Here is a 26,907-nt window from a genome sequence, read left to right as displayed (position 1 = left end):
CAAACTTCAAGGAAATTCGAAAATAAAATTAAACTAAAAGTAGGATCCTTATTACTCGGTTCACCTATAATCAACTGAAAAGTTATAAATGTTTCCGAAAATTAGAGAGATGCCTCCGTAATTAGTGTAATTGTATTTTTTTTATAAATAACCTTAAATTTATAGCTTTTAAGGTAGGTTTTTAAGTTTTGGTATATTTGTCATTATTAATTTTGATAACTAAGAAAAATAACAGAAAAGGGTAAACATATTAAAAATAACATAAATAGAGTTAAAAATATAATCAAAAAAACTATCCTGAAAAGTTTGAAAAAAAAACGTATAAAAAAAACTAAAAATAATTAAGTGTGTCTGAGGATGGGTGAGTGGGTGTTATAATGAAATGAGGGTGAGTATGCGTGAGCGTGGATGTGAAGTTAGATGTATTTATAATGTGCAGCGCGTATACACGCTGTATAAGAACGTATTTTGTGCAGGTTTATACTATCATAAAAAAATCAAATAGCAGTTGAATAAAGTCAATAACCAAAGGAAGTTTAAAGTTCATGTAAAAAAAATTCTATTATTTTTAATCTGCCGTATATTTTCTTGCGAAAAATCATATTAAATTTATGTGCTCTCACTGAAAATCGAACCCAAAACCTCCCGCGCGTGAGTCAAGAGTCTATACCAGTACACCACGGAGGTTGCCTTTGTCCATAAAACGTCGGAAATAAATGTTAAAAACCTTTTCACGTCATTTTACGGTGAGATTGATTTTATAATTACATTTAATTTTTAACTTCTGTTTTAATTTTTTGTAATAATTTTTTATTATTATAATAAAATAACATAATAAAATAAACAATATTTTGAGTTTGTTCAAATTTTTGTAGACTAGAGCTGGATTCAACCCCCTAGGGAGCTGTTAATATGTACATATGACTTTTTTCGAGAACGAAATACAGAAATCCAGGCATCTACATTCCTGATGACGTGTTATAGGCTGATTAAAGTGGCCACATATTTCAATTTTTGAATTAAAGTTTTTTTTAAAGTACTAAACTGCCTTCTTAGAGATAGCTTCCCCGTTTTAAGGCCGTAAACATAAGGAATATAAACGTGGAATAATCTACCCACTAATGTTAGAGACGCCCTTTCTTTATTTAAATTTAAGTCAAGATTGAAACGTCACCATCAAAATATTTAAGTTGTTCCTTTATCCTTCGTCTTTTCTTCCCATTCCCTCTCCTCTCTTCATTATAGTATAAAATTTATTTTTATTTTTTTTAGTTAATCTTTGTTTTTAATTTTGTATAAAATCATAGGGTTCAATATGTCCATGAACTTGTAATTTTCTCAAACTAAACGGTTTGGGTAGGTAGGAAGAAATTGTCTTAATGCAATATGCCCACCCTTAAATATATATATATATATATATGTATATATGTATATATATTGTTAAATAAATCAATAAACATATTTTTATTTTAAATGAAAATAATACAAAAATAAATACAGTATTATTATTATTATTAGAGCACACATAAAAATATGCGTAATATAATTATATCCTGTAATTATTTTCATGACTAAAAATTGTGTTGCTTTTAATTGAAAAAAATCTCTTATTGTTTTTATGTATATTTCATTTTTACTTTCTATGTTTATTCATTTACATATGTTTTTTTTCTTTTTAATACTAGTATTTTAACCGTATCTTATTTTTTTTAAAAATTATAAATGTTATATTCTGTAATTTATTTTTGTTCTTCAATTTTTAATTACTAACGATATATTTTCAAATTTGTATTTAAGCTTCAATTTTTATTATTATCGGTATGTTTTCCAATTTATATTTTTGTTTAATTTCTTAATTACTAATTTTATATTTTATAATGTGTGTTTTATGGTTCAATTTTTATTATTATCGGTATGTTTTATAATTTATAATAATTGTGTCTCATTTATTTACTCTTAATGGCATATTTTCTAATTTATTTTTATGATTCAATTTATATTATTATTACTTGCATGTTTTCTAATTTATATTTATATTGATTTTTTCTAATGTTATTTTTATTCTTTGAATTTATTAAGCATCATTTAATGAAATTAAAAATAAAAAAAAAACACATGAAAAAAATAAGGTCCTTCCTAAACACAGGAATTTCCTAGCTAGTCGGGACCTGAAACAAATAAACTGTGAAATACTAAATAAATAAATAAATAAATAAATAAATAAATAAATATATGAATAATAAATATGTAAATATTTACCTTGTACATTTATAAAGAGTTTGAAAATGTCCTAACAAGACGAAACGCGTCACAATATACGCTCTTGTATGTTTAAAAAAATAATGTATATTTAAAATCCAAGAAAAGTGTTTTAATTTGGATACATTACAAAATTTAATATGCAATTCTACCAATTGTTAAATTTAAACACTTTGCTTTTTTTAACACTAAAGTTACTACACTAAGGAAGTTCATTGTAATTTATTATAAATATAAAAGACGAGTGATGCTTTAATCCACAAATTTGTCATATCCAGTGACCGGTTTTATCGCTTTCGCGATTAATTATTTGTTTTTAATATTGTTGACTCCCCTTCGTGCTGCTGCGGATATCCTAACCAATCTTCTGAACACATCCTGTGGTCATATCCCTTTCCCTTTCTCTATGATTACCGAATGGAGCTTCTCACTACTATCCGTGGCCCTGTTATAGGTCCTGTCAGATATACAGATGGTGGCTTCCAAAAACAATTTCAAGGCTTTTAAAATGTTTTGTAATTATTTCGGCGAATTGATCATATCCAATCAATTTAATCCCAGTCAGTGAAGAATTCATCTCCCCTTTTTTCTCAATCCAATGAAGTACATATTATGTACTTCTGGATTACCTTCTTTCAGCACAAAGGTGCTAAGGCTACCAAATTTCAGTGAGATCCTTCGGGCAGCTTTTCTCGTTTGACAATGAGCAAATTTTCCATATATCTGAGCACCGCCAAGGAGACCTATGTCCCCAGATGCGGTGTGCGGTATGTTGTGGGCAAACTTTCGCGACATCTTCGAGACTGGTATCTTTATTAAGGAGTTCAATGTATTTTTACAAAACAGAGGTAAGGATAGAGAATTCAAAATTATATGAAAGTAAATGCAATAAAGTAATTTTTATCTTAAGGATCATTATCAAAAAAAAAATCGGGTTAACTAATGAGTTGATATAATGCAATTTTAATGAGTTTAAGTATTTAATTTTTAGTGTCCCACCCTTCCTTTTTAACAATTTTTTTTTATGTGTTTCTGGTCTATAAGTTTGAACATGAAATTTCGTTGGTGTGTTGAAAAAAACTTTTACAAAATACTTGCACCATATTTACTTATTTTCATTAGTCTATTATCATTTTTAGTTCAGAAAAACAAAATACGTGAAACGTAAAACAACATACCAACTAACATTTTAATTTAACAAGTTTTGTGAAAACATAAAATAACTTCGATATACGAGTCCTTCCTGAAGATTCATTCTTGTCGTTAAATTTTCACATTTCCTAGAATTATCTTTGCAATTTACAATAGTTGGAAGAGCAAAAGTGCTGCTTCTGTAATTTGTTTGTTTGGATGTTTCAAAAACTCCAACGAACTAAGGAGGTAGTTCTCTGGTAAATATATTAAACCCACGAGAAACACATTTAAGAAATATGACCTAGGTAAAATATTTAACGGTTAGGAAAAGTCAAATGCCAAGCAATGTGTAAAAGTTTGCACATAATGTGAACATTTGAAATTATAGAAAATAAAAAATTATATTAACTTTAAAATTGTCATAATAATACTCTTACTCATAGAAATAAGAATAGTCCAGAAACCGCATAAGCGCATCAAACAGAAGGCGACGAAACTACTCTTAAAGGAGTAGTTTTACGTTTTGACCCATTAGTTTCTTTATTGACGTCACTCAGTACCAACTGCCGATTTGAATTCAACTATGCCGTGTTGTGTCGTTATAAATTGTAAAAAGATTGCTGGGATCTTAAAGAAACAGGATAAGATCACATTTTATGTGTAAGTAGCAAATGCATTACTTAACAATTGAATTATTTTTCCATCTCTCAGATTGTCAAAGAAAACCAAATGGATTTTTTTTCGTGTTGTTAGGGTAGTAATTTTTTTAACGTTACTTTGCTCATCTAATGAGAAAACTAATAAACATTGGACCTCTCGGATTAAACACCGCCGTGGTGGACATTTGACCGACATTATCTTTAAAACATCAAATATTATTTAACATGTCATTAAAATATCCGTTTTATGTAAAATTAAATTTGTTTTAATTTTTAAGTTCAAAGTCCATTAATTAAATAACGTGGATAATGAAGTGGAGTATAATTTTGTTTCAGTGTTTTTAAAAAGAAAAGTTTTTTATTTCTTTTTTTTGGTTCCTGTTCCTCTCCCTTCCTCTTCCTCTCTTCCTTGTCATATCGACATCATATTTATTTATTTATACTTTTAAATTGCTTGTATTTTTTTTTTATACAGAAAAATGTTTCCTCACGGTGTCCCGTACTGAGAGAAACATTTTACAAAATGTGAAACATGCCTTAAATTAGTTATTCAACAAAGTTAACATAATAATGAAAAAACGTAATTAATCCAATTAACCTAATATCATTAACATAATAAACAATATTTACTAAAATAATCACAAAAAACACAACCAATTTATTTAGACCAATAGACCAAATTTCACAAACAGTACACACATTTTACCTATTTGGCTTGATCCACTCATCGATCCGAGTCTACCTCCACTATCCACTTTTTAATAGCAATTTTATATTGTGAGAACTTACTTATTGTCCTTATGGATAATGGAAGTAGAGTGTACACTTTAACCGAGTAGTCGGCCAATCCTCTTGTACCGAAGGTTGTATTTATTTGTTTGCAGCATCAGGGAGGAGTATCTAGTAACTCTTGTATTTGTAACGGAAGGTAGAGAATAATGTTTACATACGTGTGGTAACAGAGCTTTTACATAAAGTCGTTTTATAGATTTTAGATTAAGAATTTCAATTGTGAATTAGGTTGTGGTCCTGTGGCTAGTGTCTTGGACTCACAGACTCCACGAACGGAATCCCACTCTACCCCGACTTGATTCCCATTTTCTAATAGTGAGTTATTTACAACTCGTTGAAAATGGCCCTCAAAATTAAATATTTGGGTAAATCATAAGAACGCAAATATTTCTTTAAAATATATAAATATATATATTTATATACTTTCTTAGGTCATAAATATTTAAAATAGTTCTCATTTATATATTAAATAGGCTTCTCTAATAAAAGGTGCTCACTTCATAGCGATTATAAGCTCCAATAAATATCAATTCAAGCAAAAAATGCTCGCCGAATTTAGTATGACTTTAGAAAATCACCTAGACGCTACGCTTAACGATCGTCTGTATACATCTACAGATCGCTTACAAAGCCGGCTCCTTTAACTTCTCGATACCTACAATCGGAAATATAGTAAAACAGATGGAAAATATATAATAATTAAAATATTTTTTTAGAGTGGTAACTTTCTAACGCCTAGATACTCTTATTTGTTAGTAGGACAGAATCTAGCGACCTTATTTTCACATACGCCTAGCGTTCATTTTATCAAATTGACAGCTATGTCGGAATTTAGTTCGATTTCAAAATTTACTTATTTCTGTCTTATATTTTTAATAGGCTTTTAAGAAAAAAAGTGCCAACATCAAAACGATTATTTTTTTTCAATAAATCATAATTAAAGGAAAAATTGCTCGGCGAAACAATTTTTTTTACACTTTTAATGCGTAGATAATCGTATCGAGGGGTTCTAGACCCGTCGATATAAACCTATGTACTCACATCAAAACTTGATGGTTGGGGTATCGGTATTCTCTTCTTTATTCTCCATCGGGTTCTTCTGACATTAGCAACCACTATGGAAAAGGACTCTCTACCTTCTGCCGTCTGGAACTATTCCCCGACGTTCTTGATGCCACTCCACTCACGTAAGTTACGAAGCCATGATATCTGGCGTTGTCCTATTCCTCTGTGTCCCTCTATTTTGCCTTTCATAATAAGCTGAAGCAGTCTATTCATTGTCCCTACGCAGGATGAGCCTCAAGTGTGCATTTTTATGCCGCTTAAGAAGAAACGCAGTCTCACGTTTCATCATACAAAGGAATTCTCGTATTTTCTCCCTGGATTATAACGCTAGGGCAATGATTTTTTTACATGTTATTATAGATGTTTACCATTGGCGTGTTTTAATTGCTTTGCTTTTTTGATAAATTGTTTCTCATGGGAGCTAGAACCATCCAAAAATCCTTAAAAGCGGACAGTTTTTTTACTGTCTTCGGACGTACGGTATTCAAATATTTTGATAAGCAAAAACGTATTGACACAGAAAATTTAATTTTGATATTCTTTCTTAAAAAAAATATTAAATCGGTTAAGTTTTGGGGTGCGGAAAACGAGACAGCCGTACGTCAATTTTAGTAAGGCAGAATTAGTCCGACGTGCAGTTGTGTACAGTATCGGGGAGACATTCGTGAGAGAGTGAGAGAAAAACAATGTTCACAAACCTATTTATCGAAATTGTGTAACATCGCATATTCTCTTAACAATATCAGCTCGCGATCTACTTTTGATTTGTGCTTGCGCATAAATAAACGGTGATGACGATGACTGAAGACTATTTTCTGTATTTTAAAGTAGCTCGGGAATAGAACTCGAAAAAAACGAAATTTTCTTTGATGACGATGAATACTGTTTTCTGTGTTTTAAACATGAGTTATATAACTAAAGTAAGCAGGAGCGTTCGAAATATAGTCCTTCAACCGGCGGCTAATTGACATATGTTTGATAGAACAGACTTCAGTCTGTTGCGAGCAGTTCTTAGCTACTTTTGAACTTTTGTCTCCTCGCAATTACTAAAATGCATATATGTACTGCACGAATTGATCTGGAAAAGCAATGGTATAACCTTTCACCGGTAAGTAATGTTCTAAATAAAAACTTGTTTTAAATTTTAATGTTAAAAAACGTCTTATTAATATGTTACCAATTTATGAGTTATCTTCTGTCTCTGTCCTGCTCAATTAGTCGGGCGTATAGTGAAACGACAAAAAAAGGTGACACATATGCGGAAAGGAGTGACATACTGAATAAAACTTACAGTAGACTGATGTAAAAAGTCCGTGCTTTTTACTGTACTACGTGTTTTGCTTGTCAAAGTTGACGTGATATGACGTGATGACATTTGCTCTCTCCGCTGATCATTCTTTTTCTTTTAGGGACGAATTTTTAGCTCAGATTTGAATATCATCTCTAAATATTATATTTCAATGATTTTAAATAAGCTCCGAAACAGAATTCGAAAAAAATGAAATTTTCTTAAACTTTATAGGACTTATGTTTGTTGTTAGAAGTAATACGATTTTCTCGTTTACGCCTCAGTTGAAGTTACTTTCGCTAAACGTTGCTGTAAATGTATTTCATGTTAAGAGAACACACTTCGAGAAATCTTTTGAATTTGTGGAGCGGATATTTTATTCAATGCCAACCTTTAACTATGGCAGAAATTCCTAAACCACGGGCCGCAAACACTCTGTACCCAACTTGCAAACATGCCTTGATTTAAATTCACTATCATAGTGCGTAGGGTACTACATTGGGACACCAAATACAGAATCTCGATTATCTGGTACATTAAGGTTAAGTGAGAGGTCTTCGCTTCCGGTACAGTGAAATACTGCAGTGTTAAATAATAAGCCGTGCTAATAAAGACACTGGGTTAAGGGTTATACGCGTTGAAAACAAAACGTTAAAATTTGAAAACTTAGAAATCTTAAAAAAAAACATATTTCCTCTAGTCATCGTCAAAAATGGTTGAATTTCAACCCCTTCACAACTCACTCCTAAGTTCACAAACACAAAATGTTACTTGACATAAATACTTTATTCATTACCTTCATATAAAAATTATAAAATAGGATTTATAATAAATGAGGAAACTCAGTGATTTCAAAAAAAATATTTCAAGTATACTATAAAACTAAGTCACTAAAATAAAAAAATTATGAATCGTATTACTATCGCTGAAATTTTTTAAAGTTTGGTAATTTTTAAATTACTCCGCCGGCGAGTTAACTTCCAGGAAACCGGAAATATATCCAAAGCTGTGGTTGATTGGTTAATTAGTAAAAACTTGGGACGTAGTTCGTTTTTATGGAAATCTTTTTTTTTATACATTTTTGAGAAACTTCGCTGTTCAATTGAATTTTCTTATTTTATTTATGTTCAAAGCATTAACTTTGTGGTGAAGCAGCATTTAAATTTATGTGAGAAGTTATTAGTATTTAATCACCTACCGAATTTTTATGTCTACTGGTTACGAGACGTACTAGTCTCTTCGTCAAAACACTCACAACACCAACATTCGAATACTTAAATACACTTTCACCTTTACCATCATCGTAGTATACATATTGTTTACGAAAAAATATATAAATTACATGCAGAGTTAAAGGGGATGCAAACACCACCATGTCTAAACATGCACTCAAATTAAGTTAATAATATTTAGCGATATTTAGCCACAGAATGTGTGTGTGAAGGGGGAAGGGGTTGGGAAAAGGAGGGGCTTAGAGGTTAAACGTAACAAGATTGCTTAAATTATTTATTATTTGTATGTTAAATTTTAACTCCCGTAACCTTAATAAAATTGCTTCGTCCTACACATTCTGCGACATATTGTTGACCTTTTATTTTTGCCATATATACTTGTTTTATTATTCTTTCGTCGTTCATTTGTTCTACATTCCTTTTTAATCACAGCAGTATTTTGACACTTGCAAACGACGCAACTCGGCATAGTTGAATTTAAGTCAGCCGTTGCGTACTAAGCGACGTCTACAGAGTAACTCCTAACCAAAACGTAAAACGACTAATTTATGAGTAGTTTAATCGGGTTCAGTTCGATGCGCGTACGCGGTTTCTAGACTAATATAATTCTATGTGGTCGCTAATTGAATAAATAAAAAGTGGTAAAAAAAAAGATTTTTATTATAATTCCAGCCACATTCATCCCCTTGCTGGACATAGGCCTCTTCTAAACTTTTCCAATATATCTTCCAATCTCGGGCTATCTGCTACCATCTACGATCCGCAAGCTGGACATCTGTCCATCTTTTTTGGGGTCTTCCTACGTTTCTTCTGTTGTTATTCTCTAAATATTGCTACAATATTATTAGTAAACGATTCTTCTGTGGAATAATAAAAGTGGCTATTTGCATAAATAGTTTGTCAAACCCTGGACTATAGCGAAACTACTATCAACATGTAATACAAAGCGTATTTCTATAGTAGAATAGCGAGATGTCTCCCCTTCTGACAGTTCTAACAAGCAGTACAGTTAATTGTTTCAAATGAGCAAACTTCCACTCGGCCCGGAAAGCGTTCTATTGTCATGTGGACAGGAGACAATGTAACTTCTACTAATAGGAGCTAAACACTACAAATTCGGAAGAAATAAGCCAATTTAAGTTTGCGAGAAAGGTCCAAGTTTATGCTTCAAATAGGCAGCTTAGGAAAATTTTATTAGGGTACACGTGTTGGCAATATTATTTTACAGCTTTCATTTGAATTCACAATATTATGCGAAGAACATAAAATATTCCTAAAAATTATGTTTTATTTATCTAGGTTACTTGTTTCATTATCATCATTATTCCATTTTTGCACCTAATGGTGCATAGGGCACTACATTAGTACACCAATTTTAGTGTATCTTTATCATGTTTTTTGTTACATGAAGATAAGATGATCCGTCTTACGCTTCAGGTACCAGTCCAGTGACTATGAAATGTTCTGGTTTGAAATGTTTCATGTCAAAACCATGTTGGGAGTTGAACCCGAGACCTCTTGCTTGGCAGGCAAACGCGCTGACCATTATTTGAAATAAAAGTGTTGACTTGTGATGTTGCAATTATCATTGACTTATTCATATTCATTTACTTATTCATTAATTAATACGTAAATTACAAAACTAAAATGAATTAAAATATAGTGCCCTAACGAGGACACTTAAAGGCCGTTTACACGTGGATACTGCAATCTTGTTTTTCCCAGGACTCGAACATTGTCGACGTGTAAACAGCAATTTGTAGCACAAAAAATTGTTCCGAGACATCACTACCGAAATAGACGGGCAGGCTTTCTACGCGGAACAATAATTATCAATGAACAATGATATTTGCTCGTCGTGAACGTGTCACTCTCACAATTTTTTTCTGCCGAAAATTAAAAAAAAAAAAACCATTTATATTATTAAGTTCGTTCTTTAACCATTTTTCTACATCTTTTTTGTAATAAACGCTGTCGTTTATTCATTTTCACAGCGCTCACGTGTGAACTGCGGCCGAGTTTTCGTATTATCCAAGCGTTATGTCCCGCGCGGTCGAGGCTGTTCACGAAGCTGGGACACGACAATATTGTTATTTCCATTGTATTGTCCATATGTAAATAGACTGGTGAATTGTGTAAATAGATTAACTTTTTCCGTGTAAAATCGAATTTGTGATAGCGGACAGAACAATAAATTATGATCTCTAAACTGATAATATGAGCTACTGGATTATGCAGCCAACAATTTACTGTAGATGGGCTCGGACCAGAGAAAATCAACATGTAATAACACTGACTGACTTGATGTTAAGTATTTTTCCTTGTCAGTAATCAGCTCATGCTATCGGGGAAATTAGTCTTCGGGAACACTGTAAGCAAGACGATGGATAGTGATATATTTAATGTTTGCGGCGTTGTGCGAGTGAAGGCGTGGCTGTAAAAAACTTGCACGGCAAATAGCGGAAAATAATTTTATCACTTGCAGGATGAATTTTAAAACCATGCGTATAGGAGGTAGCCTCTACTAAATGATCCCTCAAGGTTAAATGATGCCCTCAGATTTTAAGAAAACAAAAAATGTTACCTATTTTAATTCTTAAAAAACTCTTAAAACAATATTTTTTGACAATTGACAGTAATGGCGGATTATTATGTAAAGTGAAAATAAGTGTGCTTGAAAAAATATATTTTTCACCAAACTGATCTTAGGTAAGTCATTTTCAAAAATCAAATAAATTTTTAATAAAGTATATTTAATCAATATTTTGTTTTCTTAAATTTACTAATGATAACTTTTTAATAAATGTGCTCTTGAGTCAAAACGATACCCCGGTACTGGAACAAAACGATCCCGGGATCATTTTACCTCACACCTAGATTAAATTAATGATTTTATTTTTCGAGCTTCGTAATTCAATCCCTATGCTTTCACAAATGTAGAATTTATAGCTGCTTAGATAACGAAACAATAATTGGAATATAAAAATTCTCTTGCTTTTAATTAAAATAATTATGTTTTTAGGATTGAATGGTTGAGGTTTGGAGCTTCTACCCCAGTTAGAGATTAACAGAAGAGACAAAGTTGCGGTTTTATGCATATTTATTACATGTCTAATACATAGTGAATTGTGTCGCGCGACTGTCACTGCGAAGAGGAGTTGAAGATACTGCACTTGAACTACTCGCACATGCTGGAACTGTGTGACTACGTTGAACTAGACTGACTAACCAACTTGAACTGGGCGTTGTCACGACCGGTGGTCTCTTTATAGGCCACGTTCCATTGTTTTGTTGTTCATATCTCCATGGCAGGGACGATGTTAATGTGCTTCAGAACAATGCTCCCGTCTTTATGTGCAATACTGTTTGAGTTGTATAATATGTTGTATTGGATTCTATAGAAAACGATGACTAACTTTATCGGTCATCGCCCTATAATTTTAAATGAATTAAAAAAATTATTAGAATAACAAATCTTTCACCAATTTCATTTTAACAAGCAAGTAATGAGCAACCTGTAACATCATTTTGACATATGTAAGGCACCACAAATGGTCTTATGGAAGAAATTTTTGTGTCAACTGAATTTAAAATGCAAACCTTTATGCACAATTTCCCACAACGTTATTGTTTTTCAGCTGATCTTCTCGCAAATTGTGGCCTAGACTTCTGTTTATTAGCTGCAGAACTTTTTTCTTCAAAATCTTTCAATAAACGATAAATAGTAGATTTTGATGAGACGTAATTTCTACTTAGAATTCCAAATAATTTTCTAGTCGTCACAATAGTTAATGATTAATTTTGATAAAACATTTTAACGATTATAAAACGAGTATTTTAACGTAATAAATATTCCACTTCAACACTTAGCTACTGCTAAATATGAAATGTCAAAATTCATTTTAATCAAAATAGCGGCAAGACAAAGTAGTAAATCATCCTCGTAAACACATCGTATTTAAGAAAACTTTCAAGTCACAATAAATAGTAAATAATTGATTATATAAATAAAAAACGAGTGATACTTTAATCCACAAATTCGGAAAATCCAGTTACCGGTTTCATCGCTTTATTGACTGGTATCTTTATTAAAGGGTTTAATGTATTTATACAAAACAGAGGTTAGGATAGAGAAATCAAAGTTATATGAGAGTAAATGAAATAAAGTAATATTTACCTTAAGGATCATCATCAAAAAGTTTTTGGGTTAACTAATGAGCTGATATAATGCTATTTCAATAATTTTAAGAAAAAATACATACTATTTTTTATGGCCTATCCTTCGTGAGTGTGATTTTTGTCAATTATGACTTCTGAAAAACAAAGGTTAAACAGTAATTAGTAAAAATATATTACAATTATAGTAATGGAGAATGCACGTGTGTTATCTGTTCATTAAGTAATTCTACGCCGGGTTTATTTTCTCTTATTTAGGCTTATTTATTATCTCAAAGATGTCGCGAAAGCGATAAAACCGGTTACTGGATATTTTAAATTTGTAGATTAAAGTATCACTCGTCTTTTATTTATATAATAAATTACAATGAACTTCTATCAAAAATTTAATTTACATAAAACCTTACCAACTTAAATGTTTTTGTAAAAAACATAATTTTTTTGACACATCTAAGTTGATTTTGTACATGTAAACCTATCTTGAATTATATTTTTTAAACATAACTGGGAATAAACTTTATTTGTAAGAAGATGTTCCAGTAAACACAAAAAATGAAATTTTTTAAAACAGGGTTACCTACCGGAGTTAGACTGTCAAAAAAATTTCGTATTACCATAATAATTTTATGAATGTATGTAGTTAGTTAAATAAAATAATATAAAAAGTTTTTTGTTTAATAAAGCTAATGGTTTATTTAGTTGCAAGAGTAACTTTTACGTAACCAAATGTGTCGAAACCTCGCTATCATTATTTGTCGCAAATCCGCAGTAAAATAGTACAGAGGGCGTTATCTCCCATCCTGATGCATACTGAATGAGCTGCAAATGTTCAAATTACAACTTGTTTACGTGTCAGTCCTTTGGCGCTACGGCCCATTCATTGTAACAGCGTTACAGAATAACTCTGTTACAACGTTGGCGTTGGTTCGTTCAAAGTCTTATGCAAACATTTGCACGTACTTTGAAACTCCAAGTACGTGGGAACATAAAGGTAAATATGTAATGTGTACTTGTTGAGATAAATTTAGACACGGTCCTTATACCGCGACGTCATAATTGAAAACACAAGATGATACTACATTGTCATATGTTGGATAAAACAACTTAAATAATCTTCCTGAAATCTTAAAATCAATACCAAATATTAGAACATAAAAATCAAAATTTAAAAAACACGTGAAATCCACCCTAGCCTGAACTCCAAACAGTGGTAAATTGTGTATCTTTCATAAGACAATACCTTATTTTAAAGAATCTGTTTTATAGAGTGAAAATAAAAAATAAACTTTATTTGTAGCGATATTTATTTATTTCATTTTATTCACATAAACGGCAAATCTGCTATTTACAAACATTTATAATACTTACACATTTGGCTTAAAATGTACATATATATATATTTTTTAAAAACATAAAATTTATTTAAAAAAATTATACCTAAAAATTATACACGATTTATATTTAAAATAATAATCTCAAAATTATACAGCATATTCAGTAGAAGGTTTTAATAATAAAACATTCTACAGTAATCCACCAAGAAAATCATAAGAACTGTTTCATACAGCTGTGTAAAGTGAACAAAAAACTGTATATATTATGAAATGCATGAATAAATAAATATAATTACCATCTTTGAAAAAATTCAAACGACTAGAATATTTCATAGTCCATGGACTAGTACCTGAAGCGTAAGACTGATCATCTTTTTAAAAATATTTTAAAAAAAAATCATAAAATGTACATGTTTTTTAAAGTTTTATACATATCTTCTTTTACACATCTAGTAAATGTTATCACTGTAACTCTCTAAAAAAAAAAGACTAGTTTTTTGCTTGGAGAGTGACTTACACTGTTGTAGTTGTTTATTTTTTTGAGTTTGTATAATTTTAAATACGAGTACATGAGAAAAAAAAACCGGAAATATAAAGAAAAAACATAAAACAATAATACATTCACACAAATTAAAATTTAATGTAGTTTTAACACGTGTTCAAAAAAATTCTTTAGATTTACTTTAAATTTATTTTTTGATTTACTCGTATTATTCTTAATAGTTTTCAGTTCATTGGGAAGATTATTATAATTTTTTTCACCTTTAAAGACAAATATATTTTGATCATGACTTGTGTAGAATTTAGGAATTTTAATATTATATTAGTATCTGAGTGACTTATTTATCTCAAATTCTTTATTTTTTTCTTTTTTATAAATTTGTAAAATAGAATTTATTTTATAAAGAGGTCTACTTTATGAACCTTAACTATTTCATATAGACTTTCCGTATTAAATCTTACCTTCATGTTACAAAAATGATCAAGATACGCTGCGATTGGTGCACCAATGCAGTGCCTTATGCACCATTAGGTGCCGAAAGGGAATGATGATGACGATGAGAGAGGGAGAAACGTTATTGTTAATTATGTATGTACAAACCATTTTGTAATTTTATACTTATTTTGTCAAGGTTTTTTTTCAATAATTGAAAAAATAAAAAAATACCCCTAATACTTAACACTCAAATAATAAAGCATTTTTTATGTTAAAATCATTTGCACTTCAAAAACAATTTTTCATTGAAAAAACTGTGCAATTTAAAATAAATTATGCTACTATTTAGCGTTGTAGTCCGATAAAAACGACATTGCTTTTTTAAAAAGTCGTTCTTTCAAAATCACGAAGATTAAAAAACAACCAAATTACCATTGGATCAAAACAATATATTTTAAGCTTTTTCTGTTTAATCTACTTAAAAGGTATCTAAAATATTATAATTTTCAATGATTATTGGGAGATAACGCCTTTTAAAATTGGGAATAAACTTAGATGTATTGGTACTTATATATAGACAAAGTCACCAGCCAGCACTCTCCTCGTCAATTTTCACGTCACGCTCCTTAGTTCCGCCGAATAAAGTCGAAAGATTTTCAATTTTTCAATTTTATTTATTCACATATATGTACATTACAAAATGGAATATCTTAATTCATACATATAGAAATAATTAAAATCATTAGGTAAAATTAGGTATTTATAAATAAAATACATAAGTATAAATAATATCCAGAAAATAATATGTTACAAAAGTAAGAGAATCTTGTAACGAAAAACTCCCCCAGAGACGTAAAAAATGTCAATGTCCAAAGTAATATTGTTCAACATAGAGTTAGTCCTTCCAACAGGCATAACCATTGGCAGGTTGATCCTGTATATTGGAATTTGAAACAGTCTATGCTGACGCTGTATAAGGTAATTATCCGGAACATAAAAGCTAATGCTCCGCATAATTTCAGGGTTGTCAATAATACCGCGCAACAATCGAAAGAAGTGCGTAGTTAAATACACATTCCTTCTAGTCTTCAAACTGCTGTAACCAAGCATACCCTGGAGGAACTCATTGAGATAAAGCCAATATCGTCATCGACGGCCTTCCAGGACGACGTGAGCGCGCAGGTTTAAAAAAGAGGCAACTTGGGCTCTCCAGAGGCATGTGTAACACGTGTCCAAGCCAGATTCACCGCAGCATCCCCAAGACGATGGTTATAGGAGGCTGCTGCGTCCGTTCTCGGACTTCAATTATAGCTATAAAATCGAACCCCTTATACCTAATATTCTCCTCAAGCACTCAAAACTCAGTAGTTTGGTGTTCTGAGCTTTGGTAAGGTGCTAAGATTTGCACCCATATAGGAGTACTGGCAATTTATAAAAGTTGAAAAATGGGCGTTTCGTTTCGATCGAGTATATACTAGAGTTCCAGACAACACGCATCATGTTTAAAGTTGCTCAAGCAATTTCTAGACGGGTTGCGAGTCATTGTGCATGCTTCCTTTTTAGGTTATGTGAACCCCCAAGTATTTTAAGCAAGGGTACCAGGAATACCCCAACTTAAGTGCTGAGAATAGAACGAAAAAATGTCATTATGATTATCATGCTAGTATTTATAAAACTGTTTTCAAATATTTCGATTTTTGGCGAAATTCATTAATTTTATCATAAAATACTGTTGCGAGAAGACGCTTTACGACATCGATCTGCTCTCACTGTGACACGTTGAACGGCACTGATCTTAATTCTCGCTACGCGTTAGTTAGGCTGTGCAGCAGGGAGTTGGGAGGGGGAATGCATGCAAAATGTAAGTCATGAAATCCGGATATTTGTGGTTATGGCTGAAGAAAAGCCACCAAATAGCAAAAAGCACACATGCTAATTAGCAAATATATCCAAGATTATTAAACTGTATAGCGATGAATTGTAATGTTTGCTGTTTGCACGGGGAGAAAGCAAAGACTAAAGTGAATTATGAATGTTGGTACATTCTTAATATTATGGGGTAGGATTATGCAAAAAATGAAATCAATACAATGATTAACAAAAAGGTAATTGAAAAAATGTTCTACCTGGGGGACCCTATATTCCCAACTTAGGCCCGGAAGAGTTGAAAAATGTCCTCGCGTTCTTCGTGAATTGGTGATAATCTTGATGCAAACAGCCACCACGTTCCATTTAAAATTCGCTAATTTATATTACGTGACTGGAGGCTAATTACTTCCACCCCATTTCTTTTTTATTAGATCTATTGCTGAAAGAGGAACGGGCCATAAAATAATTCATATGTTTAATACTCGTATTTTTTTTCGAAATCACTCGCAAACGAGTGGAAGCGATTAAACAAAATTTGAGCGCAATATTTTTGTTGTTAAAAATAGTGTTTCAAAGTGGGAAACAAGTTGTTGTAAATCAGGAATCGAACCTCGGACCTCCTGTTTCGGAAATTCCGACGCTGTCCACGGGACGTTAATCTTGCAAATAAACAAAAAATAATATTTTAGCAATGGAACCATTGACATATACTCGTATGTATACCATAAAACTAAGAATAGTCCAGTAGGAGCGTAGAATCATATTTGAATACATCGGACTGTGTCTAATAATTCCCCCACTATGGCCTACTTTCGCCGCGCTCATTCGTGTTGCCACGTAATGTTGCTTGATGGAGAAAAAAATAATCATAACACAAATGTAAGGTAAAAAAATAGCAATCTGTTAATTTCTCTAAAATTTTATTGTACACGCGGAAATATTGATTGACAAAACAGAGTAGATAAGTAAAGGGTCATTTAATGAGAGTAATTGAATTTATGAACTTTGAACTTAATATATAAAACAAATTTTATTTTATATAAAACGGATATTTTCATATCATGTTAAATAATATTTGATGTTTTAAAGATAATGTCGGTCAAATGTCCACCACAGAGTTGTTTAATCCAAGGTCCAATTTTCTTTAGTTCTCTCATTAGATGAGAAAAGTAGGGTAAAAAAAATTGCTACCCTGGCAAAACTAACGAAATGTCCATTTTGTTTTCTTCGACAATCTGACGGATGGAAAAATAATTCAATTTTTAAGTAATGTTTTTGCTACTTACACATTCATTTGCTAAGTACAATGAAATGTGGTCCCATCCTGTTTCTTTAAGATCCTAGCAGTATCTTTTCACTTTAAAAGAACACAACACGGCATAGTTGAATTCAAATAAGAAGTTGCGTACTGAGCGACGTCTTCAAAGAAACTAATGGGTCTAAACGTAAAACTACTCATTTATGAGTAGTTATTCGCCTTCTGTTTGATGCTCGTGTGGTTTTCGGCTCGGTTTCTGGACTATTCTTAATTCTATGGCTTTTAAGTATTCTTAAATGTCAAAGAAGTATGAAAGATGGTGATACAATATTTTGCTTATTTTATCTTAATGAAAAGTCAAAATTAAAAGTTAAACGTTAGGCAGGAATTAAATTTAAAATATCTCTAACAGATCTGATTAGAATATAGTATTTACAGTGTAATATGTTGATGTCACTAAAACTGTCACTATGGGTAATCTGTATTCTTCGAAGAGTGCTAATTTTCATCTAATTCGTCATTGAGTTAGGAATGTCAAAGAGTATAGATTGACGAGTTCTACGGACAAGGACTCGATATGAAATGCTTCTAACAATTTCTGGGCTATTAATAAGATTATTTACAATTTTATAGAGAAAGCTCATGTTGCGAGGTACGCTGAGTTGCGAGATTTTGAACCTTATGAAAATGAAATATGATGATCATGCTTAAATGTGGACTGTAAAAAATAAAATAATTAAGATAGAAAAATAATAAATAATTAAATAATTTGTTTTTATAATTAAAAAATTTTTTTTTGAAATGTAAAAAAAAACATTTTTTTTGAAATGCAATGATCAAAATTTTTTTTTTAATCTTAAAAAAAATAAAAAATGTTGATTTAAAAAAGAATACACGTAAATACACGAGAGGTGAATATTAACAGTAGGGATGCTGACAAAAATTAATCATTTTATTACTTTTAGTAGCTATGCTAGTAGATATAGGTAGATATCTAATTAAAATCAATGTGGCATAGAATCACTTTTGTAAAGTGCACTTGAGGTATTATATTACGAAAATGATGCTTTATATGTTTTCCATTATAATAATAAACATTAACACAGTACCTAAAACTCAAGATGTTCTTAAATTTTGTCAAAATAACAATAATACGCTATTAAAAACTTAATGCAATTCGTTATTAGAGTCGTCTTTTTTTCGCATAACACAAGTTGGATGCTCTTATCTCTATGAGTCTCGAAGAACAATACGTCAACGTTATGAACCTTAATGCGCGTGCGCGGGAATTTGAACATTTGTAATAGGACTCAAAATGAAGATTAGTATCCCGATTCCCACATATATTATAACAAATACTGTCAAGGCCAATGGTATCTTTTTTTTAAAAGTTTTTTTTAAAAAATAAATATTAGCGTTCTTATAATTTACCCGAAAAATTCAATTTTGTTAGCCATTTTCAACGAGTTGTAAATAACTCACTATTAGAAAATGGAAATCAAGTTGGGATAGAGTGGGGTTCGAACCTCGGACCTCTGGCCCGTGAGTCCGCAACACTAGCCACGGGACCACAACCCGATTCAATCTTGATGTAGGAATTATTATGCTTTTGTAAATGGTATGTATACTGAAAATATCATTTAAATTTTTTAATCGCGTGCGTTTGAACGTTATATGCGATAATTTTTAAGGAATTTTTTCGATTTTTAAAAATAATATTTTATTTGTAACAAAACACAGCCTACTAGAGTAACAAGCATCAAGAATCAAGAATCAAGCAGTTCCTTGATATATCATGTAATATTAAATAGCAGAAGTATTACCGGAACAATTACAAACATAGATAACCCTCTAAGTGATCACAATATACTTATTCTTGACTACAAAAATATTTTTAAACATCACTCAAATAAAAGACAACTTTTACGTGAAACCATTACAATTAACAAAGATAGATTAAGAACATATTTTGAAAATAACCCATATGTTGACAGTATCAATAGAATAAACGAAAAATACGACAGATTTTATGAATATGTTGAAATGGCTATTGATTCTTGTACACATAAATCTATAGAGACAGATGGAAAATACACCATGGTTTGATACAAAACTGAACACCCTAATCAACGAACCAAACATAAGTTTTAAACAACGGAAAAAAGACCCTCAAAACCTGTCTCTCACTCTGCTTAAAAACAAATCCAGAAACAATGTTACTAACTACAGAAGATTAATTAAAGTTAAATACTATGCAAACGAATTTAAGCAAAACCTTCAGGACTCGAGAAAAACATGGATTATGATAAATGAAATTATATCAAATGACTCAAAGGTCACCAAAAAGAACATTGATTGTCTCATTAGGAATAATATTGAGATAACAGATCCTAAACAAATATGTGCCGAGTTTAATTCATTTTTTGTATCGATTGGAGGAAACTTGGCAGCAAATTTTCAATGCCATCAAAATGATTGTAATACAATTTGTAGATATCCCAAAGTACCACAATCCATGTTTATGGCAAAAACGAATAACAAAGAAATTCTTAATTTTATCTCAAAACTAAAACCAAAAGCAGCTCCCGGTCTCGATGGAGTTTCAGCTTAAATACTCTCCTACTGTAGAGATCAACTAGCAGGGCATATTGTTTCCCTTATTAACGATTCACAGGCGAGTGGTATATTTCCTGATAAATTAAAACTAACTAAAATTGTTCCCGTATATAAAAGTGACTGCAGTAAAAACGTCTCTAATTTTAGACCGATTTCGGTCCTTTCTGTATTCTCTAAGATTTTTGAACAAGTAATTAAAGACAGACCAATGAAATATCTTTTATCCAATAATCTTCTCTCATCACAACAATATGGATTTCGAAAATTATCTAATACGAAATGTGCAGTTTTTTATTTTGTTGCAACACTTCAACAACATATAGACCGGGGTAAATATACTGCTGGTAAATTTATAGATCTCAAGAAAGCTTTCGATACAGTCAACCATAAAATACTATTAAAAAATTATAACATTTAGGCATCGTTGGGACTTCTCTTGAGCTGTTTCGAAGTTACCTAAGTGATTGAAATTGCTTAGTTTAGATTGGAGGACAATCAAGTGACTTTAGGCAGATCACATGTGGTGTACCACAGGGTTTTGTTCTCGGGCCACTACTATTCTTAATCTATATCAATGATATTACGCATTGGGGTATTAAAGGTACAATTCAACTGTATGCAGACGATACAATTTTTTACTATCACAATCGTAACGTTAAAGACCTTGAAAATGAAATGCAACTAGATGTTCACCATTTCGCTAGTTGGCTTCGTATCAACAAGCTCAGTCTCAACATTAAAAAATCAAATTACATAACATTTGGTAAAAACCGAAATATTTATCTCAAAATCGCTCTTGGAAATGATCATCTTGAAAAAACTGACGTGACAAAATATTTGGGAATCTACATAGATTCGCAGCTCTCATGGATTCACCATTTTGACTATGTTAAATCTAAAATCTCTTCAATCACTGATATAATGCATAGGTTTAGAAGAGTTCTTCTGATCTCACTTCGCCGCGGAGTGTACTTTTCAATGATACACTCTCATATGGTATATTTGTCGTATATCTGGAGATTTGCCACAAAAAAGTGTGTATCAGAAATACAAGTAATACAAAATACAGCTATAAGAAACATATATGGTATACCAATGGAAACGTATGTCAAAGACATTTACAAACTTACTGACATTCTCCCATTTTTGGTCATACCGTATTATGAGATTGCAAAAACGGTGTTTCAAGGTGTAAATAAAGACTCTCTCACTAATATTGGCTATACCTTTAATCGTGACGTCCATCAGTATAATACGCGACAGCGTCAAAATATTCACGTATCTGGATCACGCACAACAAGGTATGGTCTAAGGTCTCTGCTATACCTTGCTTGTAGTGAGTACAACAGGCTACCGGAGTTCTATAGAACGTCAAAAAATAACTGTATTCATTTAAACAATTACTACTTGAGGAGGTACGTGGAGGGTGAAATTTAGTTTTAAGTTCTTTTTTTTCCTTAAATATTTCTTTCTTGCAATATGTAAATGTTTAATTTTTATTTTTATTATGGATTGTTTAAATTTCTTTGTATCATAAATTTGCTTGCTATCTTATTTCAGTTTTTATGTACATATTATTAGTTGTTTTTTTATTATTTGTTACCATACCTATATAAATATTTTTTGTCCCAAAATGAGTTTGTTGTAACTCCTGGGAGTGCAAATAAAAAATTGTAGGATTTAATAAATAAAAAAAATAAAAAATAGTATAATTATAATACATATTATTATTTACAAATATTCAACGTATGCGCCGCATCCATACAAAAGTAAACACGGAAAACACGATAATCATACAAATGTTAATTACCGTTCTCCATCTTTGGACTGAATAAATAGAGTTGATTTATTTAAACTTTGCTTTTTGTTGAAAATAATTAAAGGGTTTACCGAACCAAAACTGAACTGAAACTCCTCCATTTCAAAAACCCATGTTTGGTCATGCGTAATTGGAAGGTAAGATAAATATTTCTTCTGCAGAATTTCGTAATATCCAGTTTTTATTTTACGGTTTTTTCACTGTTTACTGTTCAAATAAAAACAGTTTTCCCCCTTTGCACGATACGATATTCCCAACTCACATTGCATTACCCGAAACAGGACGTTGAAGGAAACAAGGCGGCGAGTTTCATCTGCTTACGTTTCAGGGGTGTGGCATGATTAGATTTTTTTATAAAACCAAAAGAATTTATCTCATTTCTTCTCAGAGTTCATCTGAACTCATTACAGCTCCGTGTTCCAGTATTATCGAACAAATCGTATTAAGGCAAAAGCTATTCTAGCTGCCTTATTCTGGGGCCTTCTTGAACAAATTCAAAGCATTGTTAGAAATATTTGAAATAAATTATCTACGCACTTTTTACTGAAAAAAATTTAAAACAAAAACTTCAACAATATTTTAAGTTAGTCCAAATTTAAGAAGACATGTACTAAATGCAACTTCCTAAAGACCTGTTTATATTAACATATTCCAACAGAGATGAATAACATTTTCAGCAGCATCAGCATTCCCGTTCCGCACCTGATGGTGCATAGGGCACTGTATTAGTACACCAATCGCGGCGTATCTTAATCATTTTTGTTAGGATGAAGGTAAGATAAACAGTCTCACGCTTCAAGTACCAGTCCGGGGACTATAAAATATTTATAGTGTAAAAACACTCATCCCGAAAATTCAATCCGACCAACGTCGCGCGGAAATAATAGTAATACCTTTACCATCTTAATTTTTTGATTTCATAAACATCAACAAATGATAGAATAAAAAAAAAATATATATTTTAATATACGTATAATGGCGAATGTTACTTAAAACACCCAAGACAGGTTATAAGCCCTGTAGACGCTTAGACTTCTAAATTGCCTTCTCTAAAATATTCATCATCTCTGTTGTAATATGTTGATGGCAATAAAAATAACTTTAAACGTAATTTTCAACTTTAATTAATTAAGCTTATTTGGTTATATGCGTGTATGCGAGGTGTTAACATTAGTTGTGTCGGTTTTTTACTATTAAAAAAAAACTTTAAGTCAGTTTATATTGCAATTAGTAGATAAAACTATATTAACACTTAATTAAATTACATATCTATTTACATCATCTTACAATGACATTACATATCTTTTTAAATTCATTCAAATTCATTTTTATTTTTATTTTTCATGATAAAGGCATCCCTTATACATTTTAAAACCTTTGTACACAATGCAGTTTTGGAATTCTGTTTATTTTAAATAGCAGTCTCATTACATATTTTATTTCATTCTATTATATATTTTTAGTAATACGCTTGTGAAAATTTTTATTAAAAATTATTTGAAACTAAAAATGAGTACAAAAAGTCAAATAAAATGGTAAATGTTATATGTTATTTGAAAGAAAGTTCCATATTTTATAAGGTAATGTTTTTATTTTTAAGTAACATACATTATTTTATTTCAGTTTCAATTTCAGTGCTGCAGAGCAGAGTTTAATTTATAATTAAAAAATACACACAAGAATTTGTTACCCACTAAGTCTAAAGACTTTTCGGTGGGACACATTTTTTTTTATGTCAGGTTTATATTACATTTATTTTACTTATATTTTACAAATTTATTTATAAACAGGCACTTTAAAGTATCTAGAAGATATTTCTTCAGTTCTTTTTTTTTCATTTGAAGATCTTTCATGTTAATGATGGTTTGTGGGAGATCATTGAACAATCTTGGAACAACGCAATTTAATGTTCGCTCTCTGAAGTAATTTTTAATTCGGGGAAAAACAGGGAGCCCTTAGTTTTTAATCTAGTGTTGTGAGTATGAGAAACTTTTTTTTAATATTCCGGATCAATAAAGTGATTTACAATCAATTTGTAGTCACAAAGTTGTTTGACTGCCAGGACATTACAGAATTTAAAATATACACCTTCGCCCATATGTTTCAATCCCCTTCAACAGTCTCACCTGAATATCATAAATTTTACCCAGATGAGACTGGAAGGTGAGACCCCAGACACGCACTCCGTAAGATATAATGGATTCAATGAGCGAGGTATATATGTATTTTAACGTTTTGAAAGGTAGTATGCTTTTGATTTCATAAATCACCTTAAACTAGTACCTTAATCTAACCAATCCTTAATCAGATTCCATCAATATGAACACTCCAGCTAAATTTAGAATCAATAATTAATCATAAATATTTATGATTATTTACAACATTTATAATAGGACAAATACATTTATCTGATTCTATATTTAAATTTGAATGAAGGCAAAAATTTACATGAGCTTGTATTTTTATTTCAAATTCACATTTAGTAATATATGGTGAGGATACATGAGCAATTTTTGTTTTTTTAGAATTTTTTTTATTGAGATTTGAAAAATCTTCTTGAAGCATTTTTTGGGTAAACTACCCTACTTTTTACATTTGAATGGCTTATTACAAGACCAGTATCGTCTGCAAATTGGAAGCAGTTCAAAAATTTAACATGGTTTTCCATTGAATTACAATATATTAAGTAATGAATCGGTCCGAAGACTGATCCTTGAGCTTTGATAACAAGCATTCAAAATGGAATGTTAAATAGACGAAAGTGAGCATTTTCGACAAAGATGCGAACCAGATACTGTGTTTGCTTTTACCTTACATATGTCAAATAAACAAAAGTAATAACCAAATATTTTCATCAAAATTTTCTGTCATCCTTTTAAGCTTACGAAAGTTTGAAAAAATACTTTGTTAGAGTGGAGCGTTCGAGCATCGAACCTCACGCATCGATTCATGAGTCCGCGAAATCAGCATGAGAGCAGTACGCGATTTTATTATTATAAATATTCATTCAAATTTTTACACGTTTTTTGAACAAATGAAAAAAAAGTTTTTACAAACTAACAGCAAATTATAATTGAGGTATTTTGTCAAATTTCAATAAAATGTTAAATATGACTAGAAAACTCTGAATTTAATACGAAATGTGTTAATTAATGTGACAAACATATAAAAAAAAATTACACATTTACTCATGTGTTTAATAAAACTGCGTTTTATAATTCGACATTTTTAAAAGTATCCTTTGGATATAAATAGTTTTCCAGAACCGTAGATCAAAGACTGAAAATATTAATTTACAATTATTAATAAAGCAAAAATGTTGAACGTTACACAGGTCACTTAAATTAGCCAATCATAAGTCCTCTCCTCGTTGCAACAAACAAACAAACCATCACGCCGTTTTTCCGTATGGGTAGGCAGAGAAAATAGAACGCCATATCACTCTATCTTTCCATACATACCTCGCTTCCTCTACATTCTTACATCTTCTCATGCACGCACGCCGATAATTCCTACTTTTGACATGTCCATCTTTAAGTATTTGATGGACTTGATTGTGCCATGTCTTTATCGGCCTTCCTCGTTTTCTGCATCCATCAACATTAGCATCGTAGATTCTTTTAGCCGTTCTTTCGTTGTCCATTCACTATACATGTCCAAACCAACGCCGCACCCCTTTCTTGATTCTGTCGATAATGCATATCTCAGTCTTACACAGTTCACGGATCTCAACATTTGTGCACCTATCATACATCGTTTTACCTCACATTCGCCTGAAGGATCGCATTTCGACAGCACTTAACCTACTTTCATTATCATTTTTCCAATTCCATACTTCGCTCCCCTACATTAGAGTTGGCACTCAAACTCCATTTTGAACTGCCAGTTTAGCCTCCTGCGATAAACATTTGTTTGCCATAGAAGATTTCAGTGCAGCGTTCACCCTGTTCCCGGCACTCAACCTCCTTTCAATATCTTTCTCGGTCTTTCCCTCCCTAGTAAACATACTTCCCAAATAAACAAATTCTTCTACCTGATTCAGAATATTTCCGTTAACACCGATCTCACATTTAGTTATAATTTCATCCCTTTCAAAAACCATTACTTTCAATTTGATTTACCTTCTGTATAATTTTAACTTTACCCTAGAGGGCGAAATTTAGTTTTGGTCTACGGAAATTTAGACAAACCCAGAATATTTTTGAAAATAGTTTTTCAGTAAATTCAAGCATTAAATAAAATGTTAATTTCAAATTTTAATTAAATGAATATGCTCAGAATAAGACAGCCGGACCGTTTTCTGGAGACAAAGTAAAGCGGTCGTGATTATATTGTTTCCAAGTTTCGCTTCTCTTGGGACTAACGACTTTGGGAAAGAATTGGGACGAATAAAAACTTTTCAAATGCTCATATCGTTTGGAAAACGGAAAACATAATAAACCAAACCATTATCGGGACAAACCATAGCC

General features: G+C 31.2%; 1 protein-coding gene across 1 annotated transcript in view; it reads left to right on the top strand.

The window, feature by feature from the left end:
- LKRSDH (lysine ketoglutarate reductase/saccharopine dehydrogenase) overlaps window positions 1-26,907 on the top strand; it is a 194,143-nt gene that overhangs the window by 122,316 nt on the left and 44,920 nt on the right. The window lies entirely within an intron of this gene.

Source organism: Micrasema longulum, unplaced genomic scaffold (assembly GCF_059751315.1).
Source record: "Micrasema longulum isolate JH-2025_06_02 unplaced genomic scaffold, ASM5975131v1 h1tg000380l, whole genome shotgun sequence".
NCBI lineage: Eukaryota > Metazoa > Arthropoda > Insecta > Trichoptera > Brachycentridae > Micrasema > Micrasema longulum.
Note: the sequence above shows the minus strand (reverse complement) of the source record. Positions and strands in the feature narration are given on the sequence as shown.